The sequence below is a fragment of the Gossypium arboreum genome, chromosome 5 (genome assembly GCF_025698485.1).
Source record: "Gossypium arboreum isolate Shixiya-1 chromosome 5, ASM2569848v2, whole genome shotgun sequence".
Lineage (NCBI taxonomy): Eukaryota > Viridiplantae > Streptophyta > Magnoliopsida > Malvales > Malvaceae > Gossypium > Gossypium arboreum.
The window spans coordinates 71964272-71972711 of NC_069074.1; the positions used below are offsets into that span (position 1 = coordinate 71964272).

An 8440-nucleotide genomic window follows, 5' to 3' on the forward strand; every position below is an offset into this window, starting at 1 on the left:
GCTCCACATGCGACGCTTCATCCAACTTCCGCTTATTTACTAAAAGCTCTTCTAAAAATTTCATTACATTTGGCATCTGCGACAAAGCTTCAATAAACGGTAAGTTAATATGTAATTTTTTCAAAAGTTTGAGGAATTTACTGAATTCTTCGTCTGAGCGAGCTTTCCTTGTCACGTTAGGGTATGGTACACGAGGTCTATATTTTTCATTCACCGTTTTGCTATGACTTACCTCACTTTTACCTTTGCTCACCACAGTTTCTTGCATCAATTCTAGCTCAGGTGCAATGAATCCTTCCTTATCTTGAGTACTAATTGCATTGAGGTGTTCCCCTGGATTAGGTTCAGTATTACTTGGTAAGCTACCTTGTGGTCGTTCGGAGATTAGTTTGGATAGTTGGCCTATCTGAGTTTCGAGCCCTTGGATCGATGCTTGTTGATTCTTAAGTGCTGTCTAAGTATTTTGGAAATGGGTTTCTGACACCGAGATGAATTTAGAGAGCATCTCTTCAAGGTTTGGTTTCTTCTCTTGTTGATAAGGTGGAATTTGAAAACCTTGAGGATTTTGTAGCTTATTATTCCCTTGACCACCCCAAGAGAAATTTGGGTGGTTCCTCCAACCTGCATTATAGGTATTACTGTATGGGTTATTTTGAGATCTAAAGTTATTTTTACCCATATAGTTGACTTGTTCCTCTTCGGTTGTAGGATTGAAGGATTGATATTCTGTATGCACACCTCCTCCACTTGAGTCACACCTCATTACTGGATGTACCTGCGTAGAAACAAGTAAACCATCAATCTTTTTATTGAGAAGTTCTACCTGATTTGACAGGATAGTAACTGAGTTGATGTTATAAACGCCGACTGTTTTTGTTAGCTTAGTCCTCATGACTTGCCACTGATAACTATTCAGTGGCATTTCTTCAATAAATTCATAAGCCTCTTCACGTGTTTTGTTGTTGATGGTTCCTCTAGCAGCTACGTCAATCATCTGTCTTGTTGAGGGATTCACACTATTGTAAAACATTTGAACTTGTAGCCATTGAGGTAACGCATGGTGAGGGCACCTTTGCAGTAATCCTTGTATCTCTCCCAAGCATCGTAAAGAGTTTCTAAGTCCATCTGTACAAAAGAAGAAATATCATTACGTAACTTAGCCATTTTAGCCGGCGAAAAATATTTTAGTAGAAATTTTTCGATCATTTGTTCCCACGTAGTGATGGACCCTCCTGGTAACGAGTTCAACCACTGTTTAGCTTTGTTTCTCAGTGAGAAAAGGAACAACCGAAGGCGAATGGCATCATCAGAAACGCCATTAATTTTTAAAGTGTCGCAAAACTCCAGAAAATTCGCCAAGTGAGTGTTGGGATCCTCATCCTACGAACTATCAAACTGAACAAACTGTTGTATCATCTGAATTGTGTTAGGTTTCAGTTCGAAATTATTTGCAGCAATAGCAGGTCTAACTATACTAGATTCAGTTCCTGTTAAAGAAGGTTTAGCATAGTCATACATAGTACGTGGAGCAGGATTTTGATTAGCAGCAATTAAAGCACGAATTAAACATGGGGTAAAAATATGTATAATTTACGGTTTATTAACATGTGTTGTTGATGATGCTTAGTCTTTTGTCAAGCTATTGGTTGTATTATATTATGTTAGCTTTAAAGATATGCATTGAAATGATTTAATGTGTACTCGATTCTAAAAAAGTTATGCTTAACTGCACTAGCTTGTGGCTATGGTTAATGTTATGTTTATGTCTTGTATGTTATGCAAATTAAATGGGTGGGAATAGGTAATGAAATAATAAGTTCATAGTTGAGATGTAATGTGATGAAATAAAATGGTTGTTAAGTTAAAAGATTTACTAGTAAGGAAGAAAGTTACTTATGCTATATGTGAGTTCACTTATGTCATGAATAAATATACTAGTTCATGAGTTAATAAAGTAATTAAGCCTATGCTAAGAAAATGGAATGGTAAGAATGTCAAATGAATTTGGTTCATCGTTTTAAGGAAAGATTGATAATTATGTAAGTCAATGTATGAGACTTTATTATGTTATGAATGAAAGGTGTGTGTGATGTTTATAAATATACTCAAATATGAGTTGAATGATGTTCAATAGATTTAAAGTTTAAAGTATTTGTATTAATCTATGTATTATAGTATTGAAGTGATAAGTTATGTCCCATGTTCTATGAGCTTACTAAGTATTCATTGCTTACGTTGTTATCTTTCTCTTACTTTACAGATATCGAAAGCTCGATCGAATTGAAAGTTAGTCGGAGATCCATCACACTATCCATCAATTTTATAGTTAGATTTTGATGCTTTGCTCGTGGTTATAATGGCATGTAGAGGTGAACTTATGTCTAATGTTTAGTTAATGATATTGACATGTAATGTTGCTTTAAAATTGTGAAACTTATGTTATTCTGATGTCTTGATGGTTGGTGTGCTTTTGGTTTTTTTATGCTTAATAGTTGGTGTTTATATGATCAAATTGATACATGGTTTTATGGCCAAAGTGGTAAATGTTAGCATGGTTACAAAGTGATCATTTAGGGCATATTTTGATATAGAATTTAGTCAAGTATGTTTGATTGAATTATGATCATTTGGACATAAGTTTAGGTATGTTTGATTGTGGTTATTGAGGTGTCTTATTGGCATATTGGTTGTATGGTTAAATGGTCCAATGATTTGGACATATTTGTGTATGTTTTGGTATGTTATGATGCTTTGTTCATGTGTGCAAATAACCTCTAAGTTCAAGGATGAAAGGGTGAAAGAAATGGCTTGATTTTTTTCCATTTTCTTGTCCACACGACCTAAAACATAGGCATGTATCTCAGCCGTGTGTGACACACGACCATGTGACATGGCTGTGTGTCCCCTGTAGGTTTTAAAGGTTGCATTTTGAGTGTTATACGTGTAACACCTCTAACCCATATCCGTCTTCGGAATAGGGTTACGGAGCATTACTAGAATTTATAGATCAAATATAAATATTTCATATCATTTAACATTCATATTAGAAGTCGATCATATTCAATCATATTGTCCCTTATATGAGCCCTTGAGGCCCAAAATGTACATTAGAAACAAGTCGGGACTAAATTGGGTACTCAAAGAATTTTTCACAAAACTTCTAAATTTTCCTAGGTGCAGGGGACACATGCCCGTGTGGTCAAGCCATGCAGCTCACACGGTTAAGAGACACGCCCGTGTCTCAAGCCATGTGGGCATTTGAAATAGGGGCACACGGCCGTGTCTGAGCCCATGTCGAATTTAGGGTGCTCACTGACTTGGGTCACATGATCAAGCCACACACCCGTGTGCTAGGCCATGTGAACAATTCTGAGCATTCTATTTTGAAATTTTTAAGATGCAGATGACACATGGCCAAATCACATGCCTATGTGCTAGGCCATGTGTCACACATGACTAAGATGCACGCCTGTGTCTCTTCCCACGTGGACAAATATAGGCTAATTCCAAGGCCACTTTTCTCACCCAATTTGTTTTCCACCTATATCAACACTTCAACACTTTCACCAACCAACACAAGACATTTACAAGCCAAAGCCAAGTTTAACACATATCATAATGCCTCATATGTCCAAGTATTTAATCTTACTTAATTGACCATATAAACCTATATGTATATTTCTCCAATCATGTTATCTCAACCATACATGATTATACTTATCAATTATCCCTTATTCAACCATATTGAAGACAACAAAGCCACCATACATATACACATAAAAATATGTCCAACTCAAGCCATTCCAATGGCTATTTACAACAAAATATTTTGAAGCCAATATTGGCTAAATTACCCTATACATGCCATTGTAACCAAAATTAGTTTTCTATATATATATATACCGAAATGGGTTGATGGATAGTGTGATGTAGCTCTGATCAGCTTCCAACCTTTACGAGCTTTAGAGTACTATAAGACAGAGAAAATAAAATAGAGTAAGCATTTAATGCTTAGTAAGTTCGTATAACGGGAAATTAACTTACCATACATTTGCATTTAAGGTAAGCATACATAATACAACTAAAGCAATTTGGCTAATAGCCTAAACACATAACATCATAAAACATGTTAGTCATGTATTTCTCATGAATATCAATAATCATATATGAGTTCATCAAATATCAAACTCCATGTTCATAACTTTCCACTTCTTATGTTCATATATCAATTCCATGTATATCGTGCATATACAGGTAATTTAATGATTCATTTCGAACTCTTATTTTCTCATGTCAGGATTTTGTCCATTGAATCATTTAAAATATCAATGGATACACAAGTAGTACCCATGAAGTGTACAATTCTATAATCCATCAATTCATATTCGGGAATCCTCATATGAGCACATAAACAGAAAGCTCTTGTGAGCCATATAACGGGAAGCTCCGGAGAGCCATTAACGGGAAGCTCATACAAGCCAATTTCGGGAAGTTCAAGTGAGCCAATATCGGGAAGCTCTGGAGAGCCAATTAATAGGGAATCTCATGAAAGATCTTTTAATTGGCAAGCTTCGAAGAGCCATATATTGGGACACTCATAAGAGTTGTGGTGTATCCACAATACATGTAGGATCACAACCAATTGGGATGCTCCGAAGAGCTATTAACGAGAAGCTCACAAGAACCATATAACTGAAAGCTCGTAAGAGCCAAATATCGGGATGCTCATGAGAGCTTATAACGGGACACTCTTTCAAGCTATGGTGTGTTCGCAACACATGCAGGACCACAACCAATTTGGGAACCCTGTATCCATCGAATTTCATTTATTCAAATGGAACTTAATATTTGTCAAGCATTGCCAGATATGTGACTGATTTTCATACATTTCAATGACACAATCCACATACATAACATTCAACTCAAACATATAATTATACAATTTAGTTAAATGAACTAACCTCGACAATGTTCGTGCACAAAAGCTATTAATCCGTTACTTTCTCTTTTCCATGATCTAACTCCGTATTTGATCTATCCAGATCTATAGGAATGAATTTAACATCAATTTAATATAATTCATATTCAATTCAATCAAATTCACATCTTAGGCAAAATTGTCATTTTGCCCCAATACTTTTGATTAATTACGATTTCATCCCTAGGCTCGAAAAATGAAATTCATACAATTTAATCCTTGTTCCAAGCCTAGCCGATTTTTACATGCAACAATAGAAACCCATGTATTCCAAAAAATTTATAATTTTTCCATGAATTTTACATCTTTACAATTTAATCCCTAAATCATAATTTCATCAAAATTCCTTTTACAAAAGTTGTTTATCTATCAACTACCTTTCATTTTCTACAATAAAACTTCATAATTCAACTATATTCATGTATGGAAAAACCTTAGTACTTTGATAACTTTACATATTAATCCTCGAGATAGCTAGATTAAGCTATTACGATCTCAGAAATATAAAAATTATTAAAAATGGGATAAGAATACATACCTAATTAAGTCAAAATAGTTTGCTTGAGCTCAACACCCATAACTAGGGTTTCCATGTCTTTAATTTGGGAAAGATGATGAATATGATGATATTTTGTTATTTAATTAATTTATCATCTTCAATTATTTCATCTTTCCAATTTCATCATTTTATTTATTTTGTTTTCCAAGGATGAATCATCATACTTATCTACTAACTCCTTATAATGGTCTATTTTTCATATAAGGATCTCCAATTTTGAATTCCATAGCTATTTGATCCCTTTAGCTACTAGAATTCAACTTTGGCATGTTATGCAATTTGGTCCTTTTATCAATGAAACATGTAATCGATAAAATTTTCTTAACGAAATTTTTATACGAGATTCCTATCATATGATAGACTATAAAATAATATTAAATTAAATTTTCTTCTGAACTCAAATTTGTCATCCCGAAACCATTACTCTGATTTCACTAAAAACGGGCTATTACAACACGGCCTAGCACACGGGCGTGTGGCATGGCTGTGTGACCCAAGTTAGAGAGTTACACAAGCACAGGCACGGGCTAGACACAGCCGTGTGTCCCTATTTCTAATGTTACATGGCCTGAGACACGTGTATGTGTCTCAGCCGTGTGACCACTGTAGTGTGAAAATTTTCCCATCTTTTTCCATGAAGTTTTGAATATTTCTGATTTAGTCCCAAATGGTTTCTAAAGTGTTTTTGAGGCATTGAGGGCCCGAATAAGGGATGATATGCATGTGACTGAATGGACTTTAATATGCATAATGAAATGTTAGAAATGAATGTTTAATGTTTTGATTATACGGTAATGCTCTGTAACCTTATTCCAGCAATGAATACGGGTTAGGGGTGTTACGTAGAGTCTCCTTGAAAGACTTTTATGAAGCGGGTAAAGAGCACAATAATAGCATAGCCTAATCTTTATCATCAACCTGAACCTAAACGTTCTTTAAATCATTTAAAAGAGTAATGAATTAACTGATATGATCTCTAAGAAACTCACCTTCATTCATGCGAAACGTAAATAGACGTTGTTTCAACACTAAACGGTTAGCCAGAGACTTAGTCGCATAAAGAGTTTCTAACCTTTCCCACAAGGCAGATGAGGTCTTCTCTATCAATACCTCCTGCAATACCATAGTCGCGAGGCACAATTGGATTGTAAAAAAGGCTTTTTCATCAAGCTCTACCCATTTTATTTGATTTAGATTCTCAAGCTTTTTCCCAGTAACAAACTCTTTCAACAGGTTTGAACTAGAATTGCCATCATCTGAACTTGTCATAGATTGAAATTTGTGTCACCATCGAACTTCTCAATTTCAAACCTTGTTGTTGCTGTAACAACTCGATTTATGGCCCAGTCGGAACAGTTGTCTCAGGACCACAAATCTAAAGTTAAAAAGATTATTTTATTATTTTATTATTCTTTTGATGTTCTAGCATTAATATATTAGTGCATGGAAAATTTGGTAAGTTAATTTTGACGTTTGTGAGCCCAATTGTGGAAAAGGACTAAATCGCAAGCTAAAGGTGTTATTTTGTTAGAGAACCAAAATTAGAGGTTTTTAATGGGCAAATAGACCCTTAATTGATAGTATAGCCGACCATGAGATATAGGGGAGACAATTTTCAAAATTAAGTGGAAATTTGGTAGCTATTTTGACCAAAAAGAAATAAAATAGAAAAAAGTTGTAAATCTCTTTTCTTCTCATCTCTTTCCATCGAAATTATCAACCATGAAAGGGGGTTTGAAAGCTTAAATTTTTCAGCAACTTGAAGCACATGCAAGTAAGTGATTTTGATAGTTTCTCTTAATGATTTTTACATTTTTGGACTCCTTGAAACATAAGCTTTCAAATGAGGGGTCTATTTTGCAAAATGATTAAGAGTTTAGGGTTTTGACGTGAAAGAATTTTTTTTGTTTGTTGAGTTTTTATGGAATAAAATGAGTCTTGGTTGTCTTATAAACAACTTTTTTGAAAGGTGTTAGCATGAAAACACCTAAAGGGGACTATTTTGCATAAGTTGCAAAATAAGTGATAAGTGTGTGAAATAGAGAGAATTTGGGGTTTCTATAAGAGTAAAAAGAGTTTAGCTAGGCTTAAGATGCGAAGAAATTCGAAAAAAAATCAATTTTCGAGCATAGGGGCAAAATGGTCATTTTGCCAAAGTCTAGGGGCAAAATGGTCCTTTTTTTGAAAATGTGAATTTTCAATTGCCTAATTGTAATTAGTGACTAAACGAGTGTATTTTGCTAATATTGATCAAGAATTGTCAAATCCGAACCAAGATCGGGGGAAAGCCAATCAAATCGACTAAACCGTATAGTCGCGACATTTTGAAATCCGAGGCAAGTTGTATGTAAATAATACAACTATCCTACTATCAGTATTTAAATTTTCATTGAATAATATGATATGAATTACTTGATTTTAGGATTTGAGAATGTGTAATGATCATTGAGATAGTAGAATTCCCGTTGGGACCTTAGGAAGTAAACCAGATATTCATGCCATAACACTTGGGTCATTTGTGTGAGCTAGTGTAAGACATGTCTGGGACATGCATCGGCCACATTAGGAGAGTCAATGTAAGACCATGTCTGGGACATGGCATCGGCATTGAGACGAGTGCTAGTGTAAGACATGTCTAGGACATGCATCGGCCTCGGGACGTAAGCCAATGTAAGACATGTCTGGGACATGCATCGGCTACAAGATGTGTCAGTGTAAGACCATGTCTGGGACATGGTATCGGCACGGTTATGTGAGAGCTAGTGTAAGACCATGTTTAGGACATGGCATCGGCCTCGAAGATGATAGCCAGTGTAAGACCATGTCTGGGACATGGCATCGGCACCTTACCCATGATTGAGGCCTATGGAATATCCAGTAGTGTTCCGAATGGTTCAATGGTG

At 35.3% G+C, this 8440-nt stretch overlaps 1 non-coding gene across 1 annotated transcript; it reads left to right on the forward strand.

Moving 5' to 3' along the window:
- The first annotated feature begins 1052 nt into the window (after nucleotides 1-1052).
- On the forward strand, nucleotides 1053-1158 carry LOC128293412 (small nucleolar RNA R71). The gene has a single exon (XR_008283594.1). It is a non-coding gene; the product is annotated as a small nucleolar RNA R71 (small nucleolar RNA).
- The last annotated feature ends 7282 nt before the right edge of the window (nucleotides 1159-8440 follow it).